Below are 12,485 nucleotides of genomic sequence, written 5' to 3' on the forward strand. Positions count from 1 at the left end.
GTTAGAAGTGTCAGTCAGAACTCTGAGAAGGTTACATTGCGCTGGAATACACCATCACACCCCAGCTCATAAAGAATGCCTGAAGGACCAGCACCGTGCTGGAAGGCTGGCTTTTGCATGACTCCATGTTGAGCAGGATGATGACTTCTGGAGCAAAGCCAACTTTACAGATGAGATGCATTTCTCCTCTAGTTCCCATAGCAGATTCCACTGTTGGAAAAGGGATAATACACGGTAAGATATGAGCTGTCGACAGCCCTGCAATATATACAGCTTCATTTTAAATTAATAATCACATATTTAAATATTGTAAAACATAATAAGGTGTTGAGAGTGTGGATGTGACGCAAATGTGACCCGAGTTTGCATGGTTCTTTTAGTTTTTTAGTTTATCGTGACCCCGCCTTGCCGGGATGAGGCGATTAAGGGATCACATGTGCATCATATTTACACTCGAAACACTTTTTACTGTGACCCAACTTTGTGTCCCTTCCACAGCACATGGAAAAATAAAACACAAATGGCCGTTTCACACGCACAGGGTCTGGGTCACCAGCATTGCGACATCCCCCTTACCACATTGCACCGTCTTTCTCTCTCCCTTGCACTCTTTTGATTATTTATAAATATATATATATATATATATATATATATATATATATATATATATATATATATATATATATATATATATATATATATATATTCTATCAGAGTAGAATAGTGTGGGATTTGTCCACAACAGAAACCTTTAGTCACTTTCGCTATATGCATGTTGTGTTACTCCAGTAATGAAAACTATGTGCATCATGTCTCTTTGGTAATAGTTTATTTGACTCTTTTGCACCAATCCATTTAAAGGTTAAATATTTATACTGTATATTTATTTAAATGAACACCCATACTGCCACTTAGAAAATACTCCATATTACGAATGACTAATACGAGGGGACAGTATCACGCTTATTTTCTTCTGCAGCTACGACCGACACAACATTCTGGAGGAGGCCCGCTCTGGTCACGTCACGTGCATTGTCTGGGGCTGTGTGTGTCAACACGGTCTTGGTGGCGTGTTTCAAATAAAAGGTCGATTCACAGCAGACAAATACATAAAAATTCTAGAGGAGTGATTCCTACCTTCCCTCCAAGAAAGAGATTATCCTTTTCCTCCTGGGCCCGTTATCTTCATTCAAGATAAATGCGCGATCCACACTGCACACGCTGTACAGAGGTGGTTTCAGACGCAGGAGAACCTTAAGCTCCTTGACTGATCCAGAAAAAGAGCTGACATGAATGTCACTGAGCATGTGTGGACCCAGATTGTCAATGCCTGGGAACTGGAAATTGAGAGAAATACCAACACCCTGATGGCCAGCGTTCAACGGCAGTGGGAGAATCACTGGCGCAGGCCAGAGCTGATGCAAAAGCTTCTGGCATCAATGACACGGAGGCTACAGAGTGTGACTGAGAAAAATGGTGAGTGGACTGGATATTAAGTATGGGATTATTAAATATCCAAGTAATTGAGTCTTTCATCTCTTTCAGTATTTATTATGATTATATTATTACCTAGAGAAAACTATATATATATATATATATATATATATATATATATATATATATATATATATATATATATATATATATATATATATATATAGTGATTTTACTTTGCCAATCATAATTGAAAATAAGACGCTTATCCACGTTGTGGTAGCATCCGTCATTTATGTGACTAACCTATAGCTTAGACAAAATGTAAGGAGACCCGACCATCCGTGTGTTTCAGAGCTTACACACGAAAAACAGGTGTGCTATACTTTGATAATCTATTTACTACACAAATGTAGTTTGAAGTTAAAAAGTCAATTGCAAAGGGCGTGGCATAAGGTAAAACGTTACTTGTCAGCGTTTCCTAGCTATGACTATACACCTATAGGATGTATTCTGGGTAAATGTAATACTATGTTACCTAACCACATTAATTCATGTGACGTGGAAATAAACTAATAATAATATCACTGGTCTTTTACATATGTAGAGGGATATAGATTACATATTTCATAGAAATATTGGTCGTGATTGTAATAAGATAGGGAGATGCTCCGTCGATGTCCCTTACCATGCCTTAGGTGTGTGTGTGTGTGTGTGTGTGTGTGTGTGTGTGTGTGTGTCAGACACGCGAGTCGAGATTCTCGAACCCTGGACCACTGACGCTTTGGCGTTGGCAGTGCTGACTGTGTCACGAAAATCTGACCGGAGCTGTACGCACCTACGCACACGCACACGCACTCACGTATGCGCGCGCGCACAAACACACACACACACACACACACACACACACACACCTCCTCATCCAATCCCCCTAACCCTCCCTTGTTGTGATATAGGATTGTTGTACGATTGTCACTCTTTACTCCCTTGATTCATATAATTTATCTAGGCAGTACCACCTAATATTCTCCACTTCCTTTTCTTCCTCTGTCTCTGTTATACTATTCATCTAATTCATGTAGACTACAATGATTTCTTCTAAATTGTTGCTCGTATGTCTAACAGGTTAACATTTACTCAGCATTGAAGTAATATTCTGCTTCATTGCTATAAGCCGATAATTCATCTATGTTCATATAAGCAGGCATGGGCAGTTGGATAAGTAAACGTGAACGGTAAGAACGTGCTTGAAATACCTACCTATACCCTATTATAATAATATGGTGTTATATGGTGTGCGTGAAACATTCTCCTTATTCTTATGTTTACATCAATTTTCAAGGTCATAATATTTTCTCCCCTGTAATGTATACTTGTCCAACAGTTCATCATCCCCACTTCCCATCTACTTCCTTCGTAAAATCCGTATAATTAATCTTGACTATGTAATGACTCTTATACTGTTGCAAGGTTGCCTGACTGTTCAACATTCACTTTCACTGAGATTATACTCCTAGTGTACTCCTCTGCGCCCTTCTGTCTCACCTATATGCAATATCTGTAGGAAATGAATTAAATGTAAATTGCTGCATATTTGTCTAACACTTCGAAATAACACCTTGGTTTACTGATACGCAGTTATCTGTGTAAGCTGTCATGTTTATATCTTCTATCCATGTTTAACAGCTTAGTATTGCTCTGCACTGCAAGACTCCTCTATTTCACGAGCGTACAAGCTCGCCTGCTTTACTACATGGGGTTATTTATTTCACTGTGCAGATATTTTGATTGTTATGGCATACGGTGACCTACTCCTTTTTTTCATCAATATACACATATATCTCATCACATTAATTCCATCCAGTTCCTTCGCATAATTGTCCTTCAATTCGCATCATTAGCCACTTGACTACAATGTTCTTTTTTTTTTTTTAATATATTATTACAAAATCTATACGACTTTATTCAGCGTGGGAGAGCATTCCGAGGTGGAAGAATTAGATATAACTTAGCTATGAGAAGATTCCTTTAAGCTAAGTGATATTGCCCTGTAGCATGAAGGACAATTCAGAATGATGTCCACTGGCTGAAACTGTTAATACTGTCTAGAGAAAGCAAGAGTATAGTACCGTACATGAAATATAATAACGCTGTGAAAGAGATAACTTTGTCTATTTTCTCCACACTGAAACATTTCCCTTCCATATCTGTATATGAGTATCCTAGACCTTATTATGTTCACATCACCAAATGCAACACGGCAACCTTTTAATACATAATTTCATAACTGTACAATCACCTATAACCTCAGATATATGAGACAGACAAAATATTATCATTAAGACCATACCTTTGTGTTCATAATAATCACATTTTTATATTTGGTAGCATTATGATATTCTACTTCTTCACGTTAGTAGGCTATAATTTTCTCCATATATCTGAGCATGTTTTGGCAGTGTGTTGTTTAAGCATCCAAATAATGTAACATATGGGGTATCGGTACGTTTCTGAATTTCTTGCTACTAGAATTTCACTGATAGCCATCATCATTATCATCATCATCATCATCATCACCACCATTTTGACCCTCGAAGCCCAGACCCACAATTAATGGAGTGGGCAGTATCCAGGGTAGTGGGAAGAGAAAAAAGCAGAATTAAAGAAGCACCCATCACATTATCCCGCAGTATGGACCATACATCCATTACTCACTTCAGCCCGAGGACGTTATTATTACTGTATTCTTGAAATCTTCAAACGATAATGTTTAGATGATACTTAGGAAACGAAAGAGGTTAGATAAAGCCCTCATCACACTCTTTGCCACCAGGGTTCTCTTCCTAACCTGAATAATTCGTCTTGTAGCAACAAGAATAGAAGAGATTTGACGGCCTGGCCTATACGGTTAGCCACTTCAGCCCGAGAAAGAATTTCAAGTCATGTTCTTGCAACCTTCGAACGATTCTTTTCGGCTTAGTAGAGACTTTTCGAACACTATGGCATAGAGGAATCTCCAATGACCCCTTTATTACGGGGCAGGGGATCTCTCTGAATAAAACTGTCTGACGGTAGCAAGACGGAAATGCAAAAGAGTAGTGAAGGTTTAAGCAATCCTCTCATTTGTTATGTCTGCTTTAATTTGAGATAAACACTAGAAAATGAGGCTAGTCGCGAAGAGGTGATATGGAAAGGATATAGAACGCAAGTACCAGTATTGTCATTTTCTGCCCCTGAGCAGTAACAAGAGACTGACACTAGAATATGATGGTAGTTTAGTAGTGCTATGTAGGATAAGGGGTGTGTGTAAATATAGGACTGTTTTATTCTGTCGTTGAGCTGCGTGAAACGGCAGTAGCTGGAAAACGACAAAAAGTTTCGCGAAGGTATGATTAGTGAACTATAGATTAACAGTGCATATGTCTACATCTTGGCCAAGGTGCATTTCTGAGTAAGGAATAAGCATTTCTGTGGCAACAGAAAAACTGCTTTTCCGTGTTGCTCTTCGACCTTACTTGCACGACCCCGGGTGTCACTGTATCGCATAATGCCGCTTTCACATTCGCTGCTGTTTGTTTAACCCTTTAGACAAAAGTATTTTTATATTATTCATCTCTGGAGATATATTTCGAAAGGTGGAGTTTGATACAGCCTTCAATAAACCCTTCACTATTAGATGTCCTCTCTAAGTTGAATGAAATAATTTGGTGGATGTAAAAAAAAAAAAAATAATAAGATGGCAACCGCCGAAACTTTCCCTCTTATTCTTTCACCTGCACAGTCCCCTTTGATGGTGGTGCCAGCAAGTGCACAATCCTTATTAATTTCCTTTCAGCGACATAATTAATTAAATTATGTCATCTGCTACTGAACCATAATAGTCAGGCTAAAAGAGGCCCCTGTAATGAGTGTTCTTAGAATATATTTTTGACCGGTCCAACGCAGAGTTGCTCTGAAATTGGATATAATCGTCTGAATATAATAAGAACGAAGTAGAAAAGAATTCATTTGATTGTAGGTGTTACAACGGTTATCTGGTAGTTCTTAGGAACTCCGTACCTCATAGTGAAGCTTACTATTCAGAGAATCTTTTCGCTTTGATGCAAGTTTATCAACTATCGAAGTGGCCTTAGAAACAACTGGTGCAACTGAAAACTAGATGTACACTTTCCATATTCGTTTAGAGCGACTTTTTTTTTTTTTCCCCCTTTGTACAGCATCTCCAACTTGCCAAACTGGGGTTTCTTTTCGTATGCGAACACAGCAACTATGAAAACGACACCTCTAGTACTGTACATCTGCAGTGTTTTGCTGTGTTTTCCATGCAGGTTCATTATTTATTGTGTGTCGGAATTTGGTGTTCCTTACTTCGTCAATCTCTGAAGACGTTCCATAATATGTCTTCTGTTTATTTCTGTCAGTCTGAATATTTCAGACTACATGTCTATCTCTGCCAGTCTTTTCCAAGCCAGTTGTCTGTATCTGTCTATTTACTGGACACCAGAAGAGATGGAAACATATAGATTCTGAAAGCTATTACTATGCTCGACTTGTTTTACTCTCACAAGTGGAACACATAGTCATGATTGCTTGAAATTCCATGACCCTTATGTACGAGAAACGAATGAGTCTCCTTATTACCAGTCAAATCAGCCCTATAATCTGACTACACTTTGCCATCAACTAAGCTGAAAAAGGGATTCAGGATCTTCGTTAGGCTAAAACAGGCATGCTACAGTAAAGTCTTCATCTGCACAAAGCTTTCCTCTCTAGTAGTCTGCCAGCGTTTGATACTCTCCTTTTCGACAGCCTTTTAGGACGTTTAATAATTCGCAAGCCCATCACTGCCTCACATCTACTTCACTCTGCCCCTTCATTCACTCTTTACTCACACACAAGCACATAGTTGCCCATGCTATACTCTGATCACTCCAGCTTGCCCTTAAAACTGATGTAGGCTAGCACTACCTCGAATAGTGAGCTGTAACCATACCGTACCATACCGCACTACATGACACCATACCATGCCATACCATATCATTCTATACCACACCGTACCATACCATTCCATATTGTACCACACCGTACCACACCAATACCATAATCTATGCTGTTTACCATACCATTCCATAAAGCAGCACATTACATTATTCCACACCAAATCGTATTTTTCTGCACCATACTTATCAGCGTTTTAACATACTACATTTTTTCCACTCAGTCCAAAATTGCCATCTCTCCATTTTGAATGCTGATGTGTAACAAGTACAGTATTATTAAAATTGTGTGGGAACGTGTTAGCAAGTCCCTAATTTATTCATAACAGCCAGTGATGGGACGTCTGTAATTGTTAGATGTGATTAGTCTGCATCCCACATTAAAGGATGTAGTCATTAATGTTTCAAAACGATCAGGCATGCTTTGTTATCATCTTCTTCAGGTATTTCCATTAAAAAATTGGGTCGTATCTACAAGTTTGCGTTCTTCCAAAATTAGTATGGCTGTAAAAGTATATCAGGTGCCATAACTTATTCAGTCTACTCTGAGAAGAGATGAGCCTTAGGCTTTTGAAAGCTGGCAGCTGACTGGTTGTTCGAGTGCATTCATTATTAACCATGCATTTTAAATTATTTTTCTAATAAGGGTCACTTGACGATAGCACTGCCTAAATAAAATATTCTATATAATCATTTGTATAAATTAATATTTTGGCCTTACAAAGTTTATCAGATGGTCCAGACACGTTTGAAATTTGAATTCCCCGGACTAATAATAATAATAATAATAATAATAATAATATTAATAATAATAAAACTTTCAGGTAAAGTTTCACGATTACCTTCATTTTCCCCCCGCGATTAGGCAAGTTTATGTAAATTATGTTATTACTACGAAAGTTTTGTAAAATCTGACAGCAAATATGACGGAGGGGAGGGGGGGGGGTTAGGCCGCTCTTGGGATGTCCCACTTGACTAAGTAGACGAATATTCGAATTTATTTGAGAGGGTAAACAAAAGTAAAGTTATGGTGTTTGAGAGGAATGAAGTCACAGAGTGTGCAGTGAGGTTGGATGGTGAGGATATGGAGAATGTGAGTGCATTCAAGTACTTGGGTAGTGTGATGAGTAAGGATGGAACTTTGGGGGATGAAGTACGTGAAAGGGTACAGCAGGGAAGAAAGGATGTTTGTACACTGAAAGCAGTGATGAGAAATAGGGAGGTGAGTATGGAAGTTAAAGTCACTGCATGATGGTATTGTGATCCCTACCCTGACGTATGGAAGCGAGGCGTGGACCTTGCAAGAGGGGAACAAGTCAAGAGTGAGAGCAGTGGAAATGAGTTACTTGAGAGGAGCATGTGGAGTGACGTGGAGGGACAGGTTGACGAATGAAGAAGTGAAGGAACGTTGTGGGGTAGATGTGGATGTGGTTGAAAAGATTAGGAGAAATACACTGAGGTGGTTTGGACATGTGGAGAGAATGGAGAATGAAAGACTGACTAAGAGGGTGTATGTAGGTGAGGTGGAGGGAGGGAGAGGAAGGGGTAGACCGAGGATGAGGTGGAGGGATGGAGTTGAGAGGTATATGAGGGAGGGGGGGGTGAGTTGGGGGGAGGGGAGTCAAATGGTGGGTGACAGAGTGACTTGGAGGCGTTTTGTCTGCGGCCACCCTTTGCGGGATTAGGGCGTCGGGCTATAGATAGATAGATAGATAGATTTGAGAGGGTTTTGCTGTTGCATCAATTTCCATTGTATTTTCTACTTTCTCATCATCAGTAAACTTTATATGTTTTTAGTTTCGAATATCTACTTATAACTTAAATGAGCTATGACAAGGTATCGGCTGCGGGGTATTTAAAAGTGACGGTGATATAACATAGCTTTTTCATCCATGTCTACCAGTCATTTTTAATGGAATTCCGATGTTTTACTAAGTCAGATTTTACAAAATGTCGCGGTAATGACAATTTACCTTAATTTGCCAAAACAGGGAGAAAAAATCAAGGTAATCGTAAAACTTTACCTGAATATGTGTTGATTTGTCACGAGAATTCAAATTTCGAACTTGTCTAGACCATCTGATAAACTTAGTATGGCCCCATTTTTAATTTCATCTGTACAAATAACTATATATAATATTTTATTTGGGCAGTCTTATCGCCAATCGGTTATTGTAACTCTTACAGGGAAAGTAATATAAAATGCATCGTTTATAATGCATGCACTAGAGCAAGCAATCAGCTGTCAGCTTTCAAAAGCTTAAGGCTCGTCTCTTCTCAGAGCAGATCGAATAGGCTATAGTCAAGAAGAAGTGCTGTGAAAAGCATGCACAATGGTAATACTGTTTTATACCTGCACTGATATACGTGATAAAAACTGCAAACCACGATAACCTTCGTCAGGTCAAGATGAACGAACAAGAGCTAGTTTCATCCACGCGAAGTAACGCCAGTGTGTGTGTGTGTGTGTGTGTGTGTGTGTGTGTGTGTGTGTGTGTGTGTGTGTGTGTGTGTGTGTGTGTGAACATTGTAGCACAAAAAGTTTTGATCAAATTTCTACTGAACTAAGTGAACGCAGTAGAGGTCAGGCAAGGCTGAAGAGATTTAACTTTGAAAATAATGGGTTAAAGGACAGTGTCACATTATACAACATGCAGTTTTGATTCTATTTACATCAGACCTAAAGGAAGTGTTAAGGATCATGCAAAAATTAAGACATTTTCAAAACAATCGGTCGGAGGTCAGAGTCACATGGCAAGGTCAAAATGTTAGGCTCTTTGGTTATTGTAGGACGCGGATGTGTCACTCTCCAAGTGTTTCTTTTTAGTAATTTATTGTCCTCAGGTGTTTTGGTGCGGTGCTGTACTCCCTTCGGTAGTCTGAAGAGTCCTTTCCCTTAATTACATTTGGGCGGCACTGTTTTATGCACACCTCCGTCATAACCTAGTATCATTTGTGGGTAAATTATGCTCTACAGTGTACTCCGTATCTCAATATCTTCGTTGATTTGTACCAAACCTAACTTAATCTAACTTAAAGCCGGCTTCGCTATGCTCTGAAATTCTACCTCTAATTCCATTTATTTGCTCACTCACCCCTAACCAAGTCTTACCCAACTTAGCCTAACCTGACCCGACCCAACACAACCCGACCCAGCGTAATAACCAAATCCAGATAAACCCATCCTAACCCAGCATAGCAAAAGCATGATATAGCAGAACATGAAATGACGAATAACCTACTCAAGCCCATAGTAACCAAGCTAACCTCACCGTAACTTAACCTATCCTAACGTGTGTAATTCTCTACATTTACATTTTGGTGTTCACTCTTCCTTAACTTAACGTGTTCTAAAGTAACTCAGTCTGACCTTACCTCGCCTAATCTCACCTAATCAAACCCAACCCAACCCAACCTAACCCAACCTAACCTAACTATACTTTACTTCACTATACCTTACCTAACCAAATCTAACAACCTAACTTAACCTACGCCTAATTTAACCTTACCTTACCTTACTTTCCTAAACCTACAGTGCCTTGCCTTGCCTTACTACACCTTACCTTACCTTACCTTACCTTACTTCACTTCACCTCACCTTTCCTTCACTCCTTTTTGCATTGTAATTCTATCCACGTCTCCATTTCATTGTTCGCTGGTCGTTAAGTTAACTTGATCTAAGATAACTCAGTCTAAGCTAACCTATTTCCCTGGAACTTGGCTGCTGTGAATATTCCATGCCGTGCCTCTGTCCTCTGACCGACATTGCCACGCTGCTCAGAATGATTTCACATATCCCTACACCTCTACACAGCACCAGTACGTTACAACAGTATATGCTACGCCACTATCACACTACACTACTATATCACACTACACCACTACATCACGCTATACCACTACATCACACTATACCTCAACATCACACTATACCTCTACATCACACTAGACCACCATATCACACTACAATCACCATATCACACTACACCATCACATCAAACTACACCACTACATCACACTACACCACTACATCACACTGCACCACTACATCACATTACACCACTACATCACACTACACAACTGCATCACACAACACCACTGAATCACACCACATCACACTGCACTGCACCACTACATCACACCGTGCCACCTTATTATACCACACCACTGAATAACATCGCACCACAGCACACTCTGCCTCTTTCCAGTCTCTCCCACTACACACGACAGCACACTGGAGCAGATAAAACCGCACCGCACCGAACCATCCCACACCACACTGCACTATACCAGAGCAAATTTAACCCCACCACATCATACCACACCACATCATACGGTACTACATCATACCATACCATGGCATACTGTACCATACCACACAAAAACACCCCACCCCATGCTGTGGTTTGCATCACATGTCATACCAAAACCTAACCATATCACACCACCACCATGCCATATAACCACCTCACCACACCATATCTCGCCACATCGCTCAACACCACACCGTACCAACTCTGCCACACAATACCATATACCATATTTTACAATACTTTACCATACCACACCACTCTTCCACACAAAGCACACCACTCCACAGTATATTACAACAAGCAACATAAGCACATCATATCACATCGCCTAAGCACAATATCATCACCATACCACATCACTAATACACCATTACACACCACACCGCACTGTACAGCATCACAACCACACCACTGCATTACATCAAAGCAATCTAAGTCACACCACACTACACCACACGCATGATCGCCATACCGCATATCATTATCACACTACGGAACATCGCCACCAAATCATACTACACCGCGCTACACCACACCATGCATGATCACAATACCACATATCACTATTATCACACCACGGACCATCGCACCACATCATACTACACCGCACTAAACCAAAGGAACCTATTGCAAACTATATCACACCAAACATCACAACTTTATATAAAAAAAAATGACATACACACCTTACCAAACCATACTATAACACTCTTCCACAAAAACACACATCACACCGCACTATACAACCCCACACCATAGCACAACACAACCTATGCCACATAAAAGCACACCATACCTTACAGCACCACACCTTAGCAGGCTACTACATATTTTTGGTTGCCACATTTTCTCCCGCCTGCTGCCTTAACACACACACACACACACACACACACACACATATATATATATATATATATATATATATATATATATATATATATATATATATATATATATATATATATATATATATATATATATATATATATACATTTATACGCACGATTTAGCTTGAACGAACCATAAAATCAACTGCTTGCCAGTATTCAGTATATACAGACAGTATTCTGCCAATATAAACAAAAAAATACAAATCGCAGATGTATATGAAACACCAAACAGTGACAAACAACATAACGCATTTCCGATCTATTTCATTAGGAAACGTAATCACGAACCGGGCACGTATATTCCGATCAGAAGTCTTTTTTACTCTAACGCTTCAGAAAAACTCGGCGAGACCGTTTACATCGCAGAGGTATGCCATGTCACACCTGGTGCCCCTAGACTTTTTGTGTCGTCGATGTTACATCTTTGACGAAACCCTCTACATCTTGAGAGTGACCAGGGTCCAAGATTATGGGTTGGCTGTCATCCATTGTGACGTTCTTAAAAAGTGGAGAGATTGTGACAGACGATTTGTCTAGCTGCACCAGGTCGGTGTAGTTCTTGGCCTCGAAATCTATCTTCAAAGCAGATTTGTCAAACAGTCTGACATCGTCGCTGTCGTTCTCCCGTGCTCGCTGAATGAGTGCAACAGTCATGCAACGTACAGGTGGATCTTCATCAGCAACAGCAGATGAATGAGGGCAACAGTCATGCATCGTCCATGTGGATCTTCATCAGCAACAGCAGACAGCAGCATATTTTCAGGGTGTCAGAAGTAACTGTTATTGCTGAGGAATGGGAGATTGAAGCCCTGATATTCTGGTGGCAATTCTCTCAATAGTTCCACCATATA

This window comes from Coenobita brevimanus, chromosome 52 (assembly GCF_032717465.1).
Source record: "Coenobita brevimanus isolate Jiangsu-jjx chromosome 52, ASM3271746v2, whole genome shotgun sequence".
In the NCBI taxonomy this organism is placed as follows: Eukaryota; Metazoa; Arthropoda; class Malacostraca; order Decapoda; family Coenobitidae; genus Coenobita; species Coenobita brevimanus.